Raw genomic sequence first — 11,838 nt, 5'->3', positions numbered from 1 at the left:
CTCCCCATCCCTCATCCTATCCCCTCCCCTCATCCTCTCCCCACCCCTCATCCTCTCCCCACCCCTCATCCTCTCCCCATCCCTCATCCTCTCCCCATCCCTCATCCTCTCCCCATCCCTCATCCTCTCCCCATCCCTCATCCTCTCCCCATCCCTCATCCTCTCCCCATCCCTCATCCTCTCCCCATCCCTCTGCCTTTCCCTATCCGGCTGAAAACTTGTGTAATATAGTTACTGCTTTTATAGTAAGTGTGGGCTGGCAGTCGTGTGTGCTCCCAAGAAGACACTGGTAATTACTCCTCTCTTGGTCTTGGTGCTAATGGAAGTCCTTGTTAGGTATCTTGTACGCAGGAAACAATACACAAGTTCCCACTATACTTCGTGTCGGACTGCAGAAAGTGCGCTCCCCACATCAATACTGCAGCACTACACGTGAGAGAGCAGCCATCACACACACTGTCCTCCCCGTCAACAATGTAGACAGCAAACTCCACCAACACCATTAAGGATTTGATCAATAAGGAACTGTATACACCAGATCCAGTTGAAATTGGACCTGGTGTATACAGATTCTTTTGTTGCTATATTTCCCCTGTCCAGTGTTATTAATGTAGATTGTGAACAAGGGCCCAACACTGCCGCCAGTGAAACCCTACATGTACCGGGTTCTCTTTCCGATTTATCCCTATTTATACAATCTTGTTACGTATCGTTCATCACTGCCTCACTATCCAGGTTAGAACTTCTCCGATACTGTATGCAGCAAGTTTCTTGTGTGGAACCCTATTTGAAGGCTTGCTGAAGTCCATTTACACAATGTCGTGTTCTTTATCATGGTCCACCGCCTCAAAAACCTTAGTGAAAAAAAGGTTAAAAACCTGCCAAAATTCACTGATTAAATTGTCTTTCAAGGCGACTTTAAATTGCATCCGCAATTGTATATAGATTCCATTGATTTTCCCACAGTTAAGGTGAGGCTGATTATTCTGTTATTAGTAGCTAAGGACCTATTTCTCACTTTATAAATAGCTATCACGTTTGCTATTTTTCCACATCCGGCATAATACCCATTTGCAGTGAATTATTAACGAGACTAGCTACTGGTTACTGAGTACATCTTTACATTACGCTAGAACAAATGAAAACAGTTTTTTCACAACCCGGTGACGTGTTAGGTGTTAATCTGAAAACCATATCACTAGTTAGAGCTTTATTAAGTCATGACTTCTTAAAGCTCTTAGAGCCTAGTTATGATTATAATAATTCATAAAGCTGTACCCGGAGTGAAACGTTGCCCCCAGTAGAAGTTTGTTCTGCAGGGTGTCTTGCTATTTGTAATCATGCTCGTGTCATCTCCCTTTGTGAAGTGTTTTCTCCACACTTCAAGTGTGAACATCACCTTAATGCTCGGTAGGGGGAGAAAAAGCACTGGGCTTGCTCTCGCATTCACAATAATGCTCTCTCTCTCTCTCTCTCTCTCTCTCTCTCTCTCTCTCTCTCTCTCTCTCTCTCTCTCTCTCTCTCTCTCTCTCTCTCTCTCTCTCTCTCTCTCTCTCTCTCTCTCTCTCTCTCTCATATATATATATATATATATATATATATATATATAATGTCGTGCCGAATATGTAAAACTGGTCAATTAGCAAGAACTCATTTAAAATTAAGCCCTTTCTAAAATTTTCTCTTATACGTTTAAAGATATATTTTTTTCATTAATGTTAACGAAAAAAATTTTCATTTTGCACCAAAAGAATCTTAGAAAACTTACCTAACCTTATTATAACAAGAGCAATTTATTTTAGCCTAACCCAACTAAATATATTTTAAATACGTTTACAATAATTTAGTACTAAAGAAACACAATTAAATATATTTTTTTCGTTAGCTTCAGAATGATTTTGGCGAAATTATTGCATACACAAATTTTCACTTGTCCTATATGGAAATATGAGCGTTGCTATTTAATTAAGCCAAGATCGCAAGTTCTGCCTATTCGGCACGACATTATATATATATATATATATATATATATATATATATATATATATATATATATATATATATATATATATATATATATATATATATTATTTGTGTGTGTGTGTGTGTGTACATTTGTGTTTTCATGACAGAGCACTCTGAGACAGCACGCTATATCCAGCTGTACACAGGCGAGGATGTAAAGAATTATACAGCCGTTGTATTACTTAGCACACTGCAGTAATATTTAAGATTTCCTCTGAATGTTATTAACGTGTCTGTTTCTATCCCCAGGTATGTGTGGATGCTGTCGGGTGCTCTCTGATGAGACTGGCTGGATAAGGTAAGTCAGTGAATGGCCGGATAAGGTTCGTGAGAAGGTGGCTGGATAAGGCACATTAATAAATTAATCAGTTAACAGGCGTCGCAGTATTTCGTTGGAAATTATCAGGCATGAGCGGAGGACCTGGTACCCATTCAGTGGTGGCATCACTATGACGGGTACGGGGCAAGACGGTCTCGCTATGGCTTTGTGAATATAGGATAGTTGATGGCACTATGGTGGTTCACGGCAGCACTGACTTACCTATACTGGGACTCTGTGATCTTAGTGCCTGGCCATGTCATCCAGGACACACTCCTCCACGGTAAAAGTGAACCTCAACTAGCCAACAAGGTAACGCTTCTTGAAGCCCTTGCTTTCCTGCTCGAGCGTTTAGCTCGTTATTGGAGAGAATGCTAATAACGTCATTATGTAAATTGCTTGCGACTGTCAGCCATTGGCCAGCTCCTTGGCGGAAAATCTGCTTGGATACTAAAGTAAAAGTGGATTGCTTTTGAATGTTGCTTCTAATTGATGCCTCAAGAATTGCGAGTCTCTCGAGAGGTAAACTGTGTAAAAAGTGGCTCATACATTCAAGGGAGGAAAAACGTGATAGGCGAAAGATGTATAAAAGAAAGAGAAAGTGTTAAAGAAGTGAGGGAGGATAAAAGTAGAGTAAGAGGGAAATGGATGACAAGAGTGAGAGGAGGGAAGGAGTAACTACTCTAGTAGCAACGCCACAGATGGTGCAAGTCACCAGCATGTGTCGTATTTTCTTAACATGAGACGCCTCTCACCAGAGTTACAGATGTAGAACATTAACCCTTAACTAGGTCGACTTCAGCCACCTGCCCGTCACCTCTTGCTAGAAATCTTACCCATAGTGCCCAGAGACCCCTTGGTGAACCTACTCAACCTGCCCCATGTCATGACATGGTTCATTATAGTTCTATGTCATCTACGGTCTCTTTATTTTCTTTCCCCTCCACTTCTAGGTCTGTTTATGCGTTGTTTCAGGATATACTTTGGTTCTAGTTGATGATCCAGGTAGGTCGACTGGTGCTCTTACATTGAAAGTTGAAGTATGGTTACTCTTCTTTCCTTCCTTCAAAATTCTCAGCCTGGTCGATTCTTGATTATCCTCCTTGTACGGTACATGCATGCACCCAAACACACATGCATCTTAATATACACATGCATATTTCTTAACACACATTGTAACTAGCAGATAGAATGTGTGAAGCTCTAACAGTGATCTATGATATCACTAGCAACGAGACATCTACCTGGCAGCTAGCAACTGTAAGTGAGGTGCTAATATATAAGCAGGAGGACAGGCAGGAAGACCGAATTAAAGACCAATATCGTTGACGTGTGTACTGTGCAAATATTGGACACGGTGGTCTGGGAAAGGTTGGTTAAACACTTAAGAGATAAGGGACTGAGCTACAGAAAACCAGCACGAATTTATAGAAGGTAAGACCAGCCTTAGGATCTTACAGTAGTTCTCTGACAGCGACAAACATTATGCGGGAAAAACTAAGATCTAGTCAACTGTATATTTTCGGACTGCAGGAAAGTGTTCGACATTATACCGCACAAGAGATTGATAAATTAGGAGTCAATAGCAGAATGCAGTAAATTCCTCTAGTGGATTAAGGAATGACGAACGGGAGGGTGATAAGGGTAGATGTTTCAAGATGGCAAAGGGTAGCAAGTGTACGAATCCGTACAAAGATGTTATATCTTAATATACGCAGTCGACTTGCGTATCACTGTTTGCCATTGACATGAAATAAATGAGAACAACGATAGGCGATACTAATAGGCTACAGAAGAACTTTGAGAGGCTGCAAGTATGTTCAAAGAAATAGATACTCGAGTTTAATCTAAACAAATAAAAGGTTATGTAAAGGAGAGAAAATACCAGAGATGGAGCACAGCCTGAAAGATGACAAACTACAAATATGGTACAAGAAAGATCTAAAATGAATCACACTGAACTTATCACTAGAGGTGCACATAAAGTTCGTAACATGGCCAGCGTATGAGATAATAGCGAATCTTGGAGAACTGTCTTCAACAACCTCAACAAAGAATCCTTAGGAATTTTATACATGATATGTCAAGATTATCGCAGAAAACACAGCACCGGAATAAACTCGCACCTGGACAAGAATTTGCAGATACTCGAGAAAGTCCAGAGGTTTGCAACAAAACAAGTCTCAAGCGTTATGTAGATTGAACTCTAAGGAGTGATTAAAGCGACTGAACCCAACAACGATGTTAAGAGATACAAGACCAAAGGAGATATAATTATCACCAGTGCGAGATATGCAGGACTTGAGAGGCCAGCTAAAGGCAGATTATTTCAACCGTAAAGAACAAGAGGTGAAAGAATGAGGGCAGAGCTAGAAGCTAAAAACCTAGATGAGTCAAAGGAATATAAACAGTATTTTGTACAATATATAATGGCATGAGCTGGATGGGAAGCAAATTTCGTAGTTTCAGGGGGAGGCATGATAGGGTCCAGCAGACCAGGAACAAATGATACGGGCTGATTGTAGGTTCGGCGGAGCCAGGAACTGCAGTTCTACCCCTGAAAAAACCCACCTACCCCATTTTTTGTGTAACAACAAGACTGGAAGAGCGAAGATCATAATTATGACATTCTCCGGGACAATACAGTAGTGGACAAGGATAATCGAATCCAACCACATTTTGGCCAGGGAAGAGCGGGTTAAGTCCTGCCTCTTGTTTCTACAGAGGCAGGACTAACCCAGCAGCCCAGCAACGACAGTCTACAATGAGGCACGTGCAAGATGAACAAGTTAATGTGTCGCAGATATGTAAATAAGACGCACAATGCAGGTTATGGCGTATTGTGAAGAAAATGACATGACCCACATTGTCTTGTATAGTATCTTGCCATACCTTGCATTCTAAGAAGCTCTATATAGAGTTAAGACTAAACAAGTGCAGTGAAATTAGTAACAAAATAGGCATGTTGGTATCACCTAGGTGTTACTAGGTTGGGTAGTGTTACTAGGTTAGGTAGTGTTACTAGGTTAGGTATTTTGGTATCCTAGGAGTGTTACTAGGAAGACCACTAGTACACCTCGCTTCCTGGTGTTTTAGGGACCACTCATGGCCCAAGTTAAGACCACCCCTTTCTTAATGCCCTCTCTACACCCAACCAGTTATTCCACCATTCTCTTGACCCCAGGAGGCTGCCGTCCGTCCTATCCGCTGCCGCCCGGCAGACCGCCCTCTCTGCTGCCGCCCCTGTTACTGCCACCCGGCACGATCACCTCTCAGTAGTAACTAAACCTTGAGGAGCCCTGAGCGCAGTGCTCAGTTGCCCATCTAGCGTCAGAGGCGTCGGACGTGCGCGGTGTGGTACGTGCGCGAGCGATGGCCTCATGGATGGTCCAACACCTGCGCTAGCGGCGGCTTGACGGGCGGTCCGACACCTGGCTTGACGGACGATCCGACACCTGGCTTGGCGGACGGTCCGACACCTGGCTTGGCGGACGGTCCGACACCTGGCTTGGCGGACGGTCCGACACCTGGCTTGGCGGACGGTCCGACACCTGGCGTGACGGACGGTCCGACACCTGGCGTGACGGACGGTCCGACACCTGGCGTGACGGACGGTCCGACACCTGGCGTGACGGACGGTCCGACACCTGGCGTGACGGACGGTCCGACACCTGGCGTGACGGACGGTCCGACACCTGGCGTGACGGACGGTCCGACACCTGGCGTGTCGGACGGTCCGACACCTGGCGTGACGGACGGTCCGACACCTGGCGTGACGGACGGTCCGACACCTGGCGTGACGGACGGTCCGACACCTGGCGTGACGGACGATCCGACACCTGGCGTGACGGACGATCCGACACCTGGCGTGACGGACGGTCCGACACCTGGCGTGACGGACGGTCCGACACCTGGCGTGACGGACGGTCCGACACCTGGCGTGACGGACGGCCCGACACCTGGCTTGGCGGACGGCCCGACACCTGACTTGGCGGACGGTCCGACACCTGGATTGACGGACGGTCCGACACCTGGCTTGACGGACGGTCCGACACCTTAACGTGACGGATGCTGCTTGACACACTCCTCGCCACGGACGAACTCAAGGATGTGTTGCATCGTCTGTCAAGCCTCGTGTCCCGATTGACACTAATTTCCAAATTCGAGTTGTTGCTGAGAGATGACTGGTGGAGACAGAGGAACACTCGCTCTTAATGAACTCTCGAGCCACAAGCACCGGTGACTACACAAATAACCCGCACATAGAAGCTTATGACGACGTTTCGGTCCAACTTGGATCAGTCACTTGTGCCTTTTTGTTCACCAGTGGCTGGTGAACACTAGAAGCGGTGTAACGCCATGAGTGGACAGCTGGTAATGAAATTTGAGTCATCAATGTTTATATTGAAACGGGTTCTCGCAGACCTTCAATAATCGGTGACAGAAATGGACTCGAAAGTGGCTTTGTCTTTTTTTTTTTCTGTGCTCATTCAGAGACTGGCTATAAAATGGACAAAAGTGGACTAAAAATACCATCCTGGTCTCAGGGACTCTGATATAATGTCGAACAGCAACAGCGAAGTGCATGTCAGTTTATAGACTCGTGCATGACTGCAAATTGTTTGAGAAAAAGAATTTTGTGATAGTGTCTGGTGTGAGTGTTGTGTGATAGTGAGTGCGTGTTGTTGACAGTGAGTGCATGTGTTGTGTGATAGTGAGTGCGTGTTGTTGACAGTGAGTGCATGTGTTGTGTGATAGTGGCTAGGTGTTTGATAGTGTTGTGAGATAGTCCTTGTGATTATTATTACATGTTATATTCGCTTATTTGGGGTTGGAGGAGTTTAGTCTCAGCTCCTGGAGCTTCCCAACTGCATACAACCGGTTAAGCAACCATTTTGTGCTTTGTCGTATGTGTTCGTAAAACTGTGTGTGTATCTGCTTCCACATCGTCCCTCTTAAATTATTCCACTTACTAAGCTGAAGAAATATTTCGTAACATCCTCGTAACTTGTGTACATGTTTAACTTTCCAGCTGTGTTTCTCTGATGAGTGAAACAAACTGCCGAGTAACGCCATTCAAGTGAGGCTTTAAAAATAGATTGGACAGGTGCATGAGTGGGCGTGAATTGAACCTGCCTAGCACGGGCCAGTAAGCCTTCTGTTGTGCTTTTTCTTTCTCTTCTGATTATTATTCCTGACTCAAGACTCTCCCTGTGTGCTGTAAGTCTATGTCAGTGTGTCTTTATCAAGTCCTCTCAATATATATTTGGTACGTTATCATCATGTCTCTCCTTCTTCTTACCTAAGATATTTCTTTTGCTGCTTGTATGTAAGCCCATTCAGCTCTGGCATTAATCTTGTTGCAAATATTTTTGAATTTCTCTGATTGGTTTATATGCTGGAGCAGGTGAAGGCTCCAGCCAGGTGATACCAACACTGTAACACCTGTTATAAACCAGAGGTTCCTGAATGATTCCTTGAGGTTCCTAAAAGACACTTATTTTTTTTTAGACGTGTTCGGTACTATATTTACCCCAAGTTGTCACTGCTCAAGGTTTGCACTCTGCCTCCATTCTTCCCCGCTCGTAAAGCCTATATTCCGTTTCCGGTCTTTTGTAAACGTCTCCGACTTGCATAACTTCGTTCTTGGGATTGAACTCCAGTAGCCAAGTGTCTGGCCATTCCTGTGGTGCGTCTTAGTTTTCCTGTAGCCAGTCTTCCCATACCTTACCTAGTTACTAGTTCTACATCTGTAAACAGTGAAATGTATGGGTCTTAGGGCATATTGTTGACGTGAGGCATGCAAGTGCCAGTATTGATGAGCCATACAAGTACTTGCCAGTATTGATGAGGCATACAAGTACTTGCCAGTATTGATGAGGCATAAAAGTACTTGCCAGTATTGATGAGGCATACAAGTACTTGCCAGTATTGATGAGGCATAAAAGTACTTGCCAGTATTGATGAGGCATACAAGTACTTGCCAGCATTAATGAGGCATACAGGTACTTGCCAGCATTAATAAGGCATACAAGTACTTGCCAGCATTAATGAGGCATACAGGTACTTGCCAGTATTAATGAGGGATACAAGTACTTGCCAGCATTAATGAGGCATACAGGTACTTGCCAGTATTAATGAGGGATACAAGTACTTGCCAGCATTAATGAGGCATACAGGTACTTGCCAGTATTAATGAGGCATACAAGTACTTGCCAGTATTAATGAGGCATAAAAGTGCCTTCATTGATCTGTGTTGGACTCCGCTTGTCACGTCTGCCCCACCTCACACCTTTCCCTCCTTACACCTCCCCACTCCTCTCCTTTACACCTCCAGCCTCACTATCTCACTCTTTAATGTTGAAGGGTCTTGATCCAAGGAATTGAAGCTACCCTCCCCTTGGATCAAAGCTGATTACCGCACATTCCCCAACACTAAATGATCTCTACAGGTTTAGGAGTGCAGGAGCACCATATGTTAGTGTCAAATTTTTATTCCTGATAAGTTTTGTAAATTAATTTCAGTCTTCCTCTTCTGTACAACTTCAGTATTTAATGTCTGATGCATCTTAGTGACAGGATAGTTGCCTGTTTGGGTATTGTCTGTCTGCAAACAAATTTTTTTTTTTCAACACACCGGCCGCATCCCACCGAGGCAGGGTGACCTAAAAAAAAACGAAAGTTTTTCTTTTTAAATTTAGTAATTTATACAGAAGAGGTTACTAGCCCCTTGCTCCCGGCATTTTAGTCGCCTCCTACGATACGCATGACTTAAGGAAGAATAATTCTGTTCCACTTCCCCAGAGAAATTTTTGTTAATATATTAGTTAAAAATTGAATCGTTGGAACTTGTGCCATAACTGGAGAATGGCTCTTCAGGTCGGCTTCAAATTTTCACCACTGGCGTGGTTTTCTAACTGCAAGGCTCGTGTTGTTAATGGCCAGAATAAATTCCAATTTGCCAATTTTATAGAATAGTGATTCAATCCAACAACTAAAGAATATTTTTCTTATCGTCTTCAAAATATTAACGATGATACATTTTATGATGATGATGATGATGATGATGATGATGATGATACCTCATAAGTTTAGTCTGTCAAATTGTTAAAAACTTGGAATCATTGGAATTTAATTACTGGAGAATGCCTTTTGTGATTGGCTTCAAACTTTCAGCGTTGGTAGGCTTTATTAAAAGATTGGCGTTCACTTTCACCTGTTTTTATTTTTATTTTGTGCCGTGTGGGCGCTAATTTGCCAATTTGAATAAATTTTATAGATTGGATTTTATTAAAATATTTTGCCTTCAGGATAATAGAGATTTTTAAATAGAAGGTAAAGAAATAAAAACAAAACGTATTTGTAATATTTAGATTGAACGAAAATAGTGATTTCTTAACTTTATTGTTTTCGAAAAATTGTCGGCAATTTCCGTTTTACTTGAGAATTCGTTCGATAAGCTTCAGTTTTTCCCAAAATTTCTGATTTAGTCGAGAACTCATTCGATCATCTTCAAATTTTCGATGGTAGTAGTGTAGTGTATTTAAAAGAGCAACGTCCATGGGGCTACTTGCACGCTTGACTGTTGTCTCCACAATATTATGTAGGCCATTCCCAGATTTTGTTTGATATCTAGAGAAAACCTCTTCCGATAAACTTCAAACCTTCCATGTTAGTGTGAGAGGGAGATGATGTTAGTTTAGTGGGCTTCGTAGCCTCCAATTTCCTAATTTTAACACGAAATTTGGACTATAATAATTTATTTAAGACCTCTTAAGAATTTTAAGTATCAAGCTGGGAATATAAACAGACTTGTACAGTATCTTAACTTGACACTACGTCAGTGTGTATGCAGTTCCCTTTACTTATTGAGGAGATATTGTTTTAAATCTACTTTGGTATGGTATGTTGTGTACTTACGGTGGGGAATAACTTGTGCAACTTTAATTAACATTTGTTTATCGTCTTCCCTCATATAAACAGAACAAGTTTCCTCAGATTTTTTTAGACACTAAACACTGATATTTAAGCTCTGTTTATAAATTAGCTATTGCAATCATCGGATAGTATCACCTAGTGATTGCCCTGATTGTTTATACATATGCACACGTATACATACGTATATATATACATAAGTGCGCACAAAGGATTCATAAACATGTATTAAATTTTGATACTTAAAGCCCAAATTTTATTTGGAGGAGCTTGAAACTTAATGCGCTACTGTATTTTAGGACACTGGTCTCTTGGTCCCTTAAGTTTAGTTTCAGACTTTCAAAGATGGTGTTGCATAGTGGAAAGTTTGAATTAATTTCGAGTTGTGAATGACCGAAGTTTGCCACTTCTATCGATAACATTGGTATATTAGTTTCTGTGTGGTAACTTGTGAAAGACTTCTTCTGGTTCTCTCGAGGTCTTCAAAAGTGCATTAGCAACATGATGAATTAGACACATATGCAACATCTGGGTATCTTTATCATAGACGTTTCTCCATCCAGTGGCTTTATCATTACAAACTCAAGGACATAATAGGAAGACAGAACTATATACAGAAAACGAGGCAATCAGTCCCTCAGCCTTGGAGTTGGTGAAGAGCACCGTAGTCTTGAAGAATCTGAAGCAGAAGCATGAAGCTTGGCGCTTACATACCTGCGTCAGGCGAGGGGAAACTGTGTCGCGTGCATTGAGGTAGAGGGGACTGGGGTTGTACAGTACTAGGGTACTTTGCTCGGACTGAGTAGCCACCCAAGTACATCTATATATTATTTTCCTCTCCTTGCCCATTTATATATTGCGGTCCATTGTAGTACTTTTCCTCTCATGTCTGTTTTTTGGGGAGGTGGTATATATGTTGCGGAGGTGATGGTGGTATACTTGGTATATTGGTACGTAGGTTTACACAGATAGGCTGTAACTGGCAACATAAGAGTCAGTGAGTGATGCTGTGGATTATAGTAATCCCTCGGCTGGTCAGGGATTATTACGAAAATTATGAGTTTACAGCTAAACTCACGAAAGAGAACCATCGCCCTCCTCCCCCTTCCCCGCTCACGTAACCTAACGATATAGAACTGAAACCCACGAAAGGTCACATTCACGAAGATCAACGAAAGCCATTAAAGTTGATTCTTTTTAGGAAAGTTTTAAGGATAGGTTGGACATTAGTATGTCCAACCTATTCTTAATTGTGTAATTTTGACCTGCCTATTACTGTAGCTGCTGGTAGGCCTACTGCACAGCATTTTCTTTGTGTGTGTGTGTGTGTTATATACATATATAATGTCGTGCCGAATAGGTAAAACTTGCGATTTTGGCTTAAATAACAACGCTCTTCTTGCCGAATAAGGCAAGCTAAAATTTGTGTATGAAGTACTTCCGTAAAAATCATTCTGAACCTAAGGAAAAAAATATATTTCATTGTTTATTATTAAATTACTGTAAACTTGTCTAAAATATACTTAGTTGGATTAGGCTAAATTAAATTGCGCTTCTTA

General features: G+C 42.3%; 1 protein-coding gene across 3 annotated transcripts in view; it reads left to right on the top strand.

Moving 5' to 3' along the window:
* Positions 1-11,838, top strand: part of Cen (cerebellar degeneration-related protein 2-like) — a 298,305-nt gene that overhangs the window by 178,952 nt on the left and 107,515 nt on the right. The window contains exon 1 of one of the 3 annotated variants that reach the window (XM_070092990.1): positions 5,619-5,701. The exons of 1 other annotated variant lie outside the window; for it this stretch is intronic. The gene's annotated coding sequence lies outside the window, so the exon portion shown is untranslated. Of the gene's footprint in view, positions 1-5,618; positions 5,702-11,838 lie in introns of those variants that run through there. One more of the 3 variants, XM_070092991.1, reaches the window with a different exon arrangement.

Source organism: Cherax quadricarinatus, chromosome 41 (genome assembly GCF_038502225.1).
Source record: "Cherax quadricarinatus isolate ZL_2023a chromosome 41, ASM3850222v1, whole genome shotgun sequence".
NCBI classification, from domain to species: Eukaryota; Metazoa; Arthropoda; class Malacostraca; order Decapoda; family Parastacidae; genus Cherax; species Cherax quadricarinatus.
This window is presented reverse-complemented; position numbering and strand designations above follow the sequence as displayed.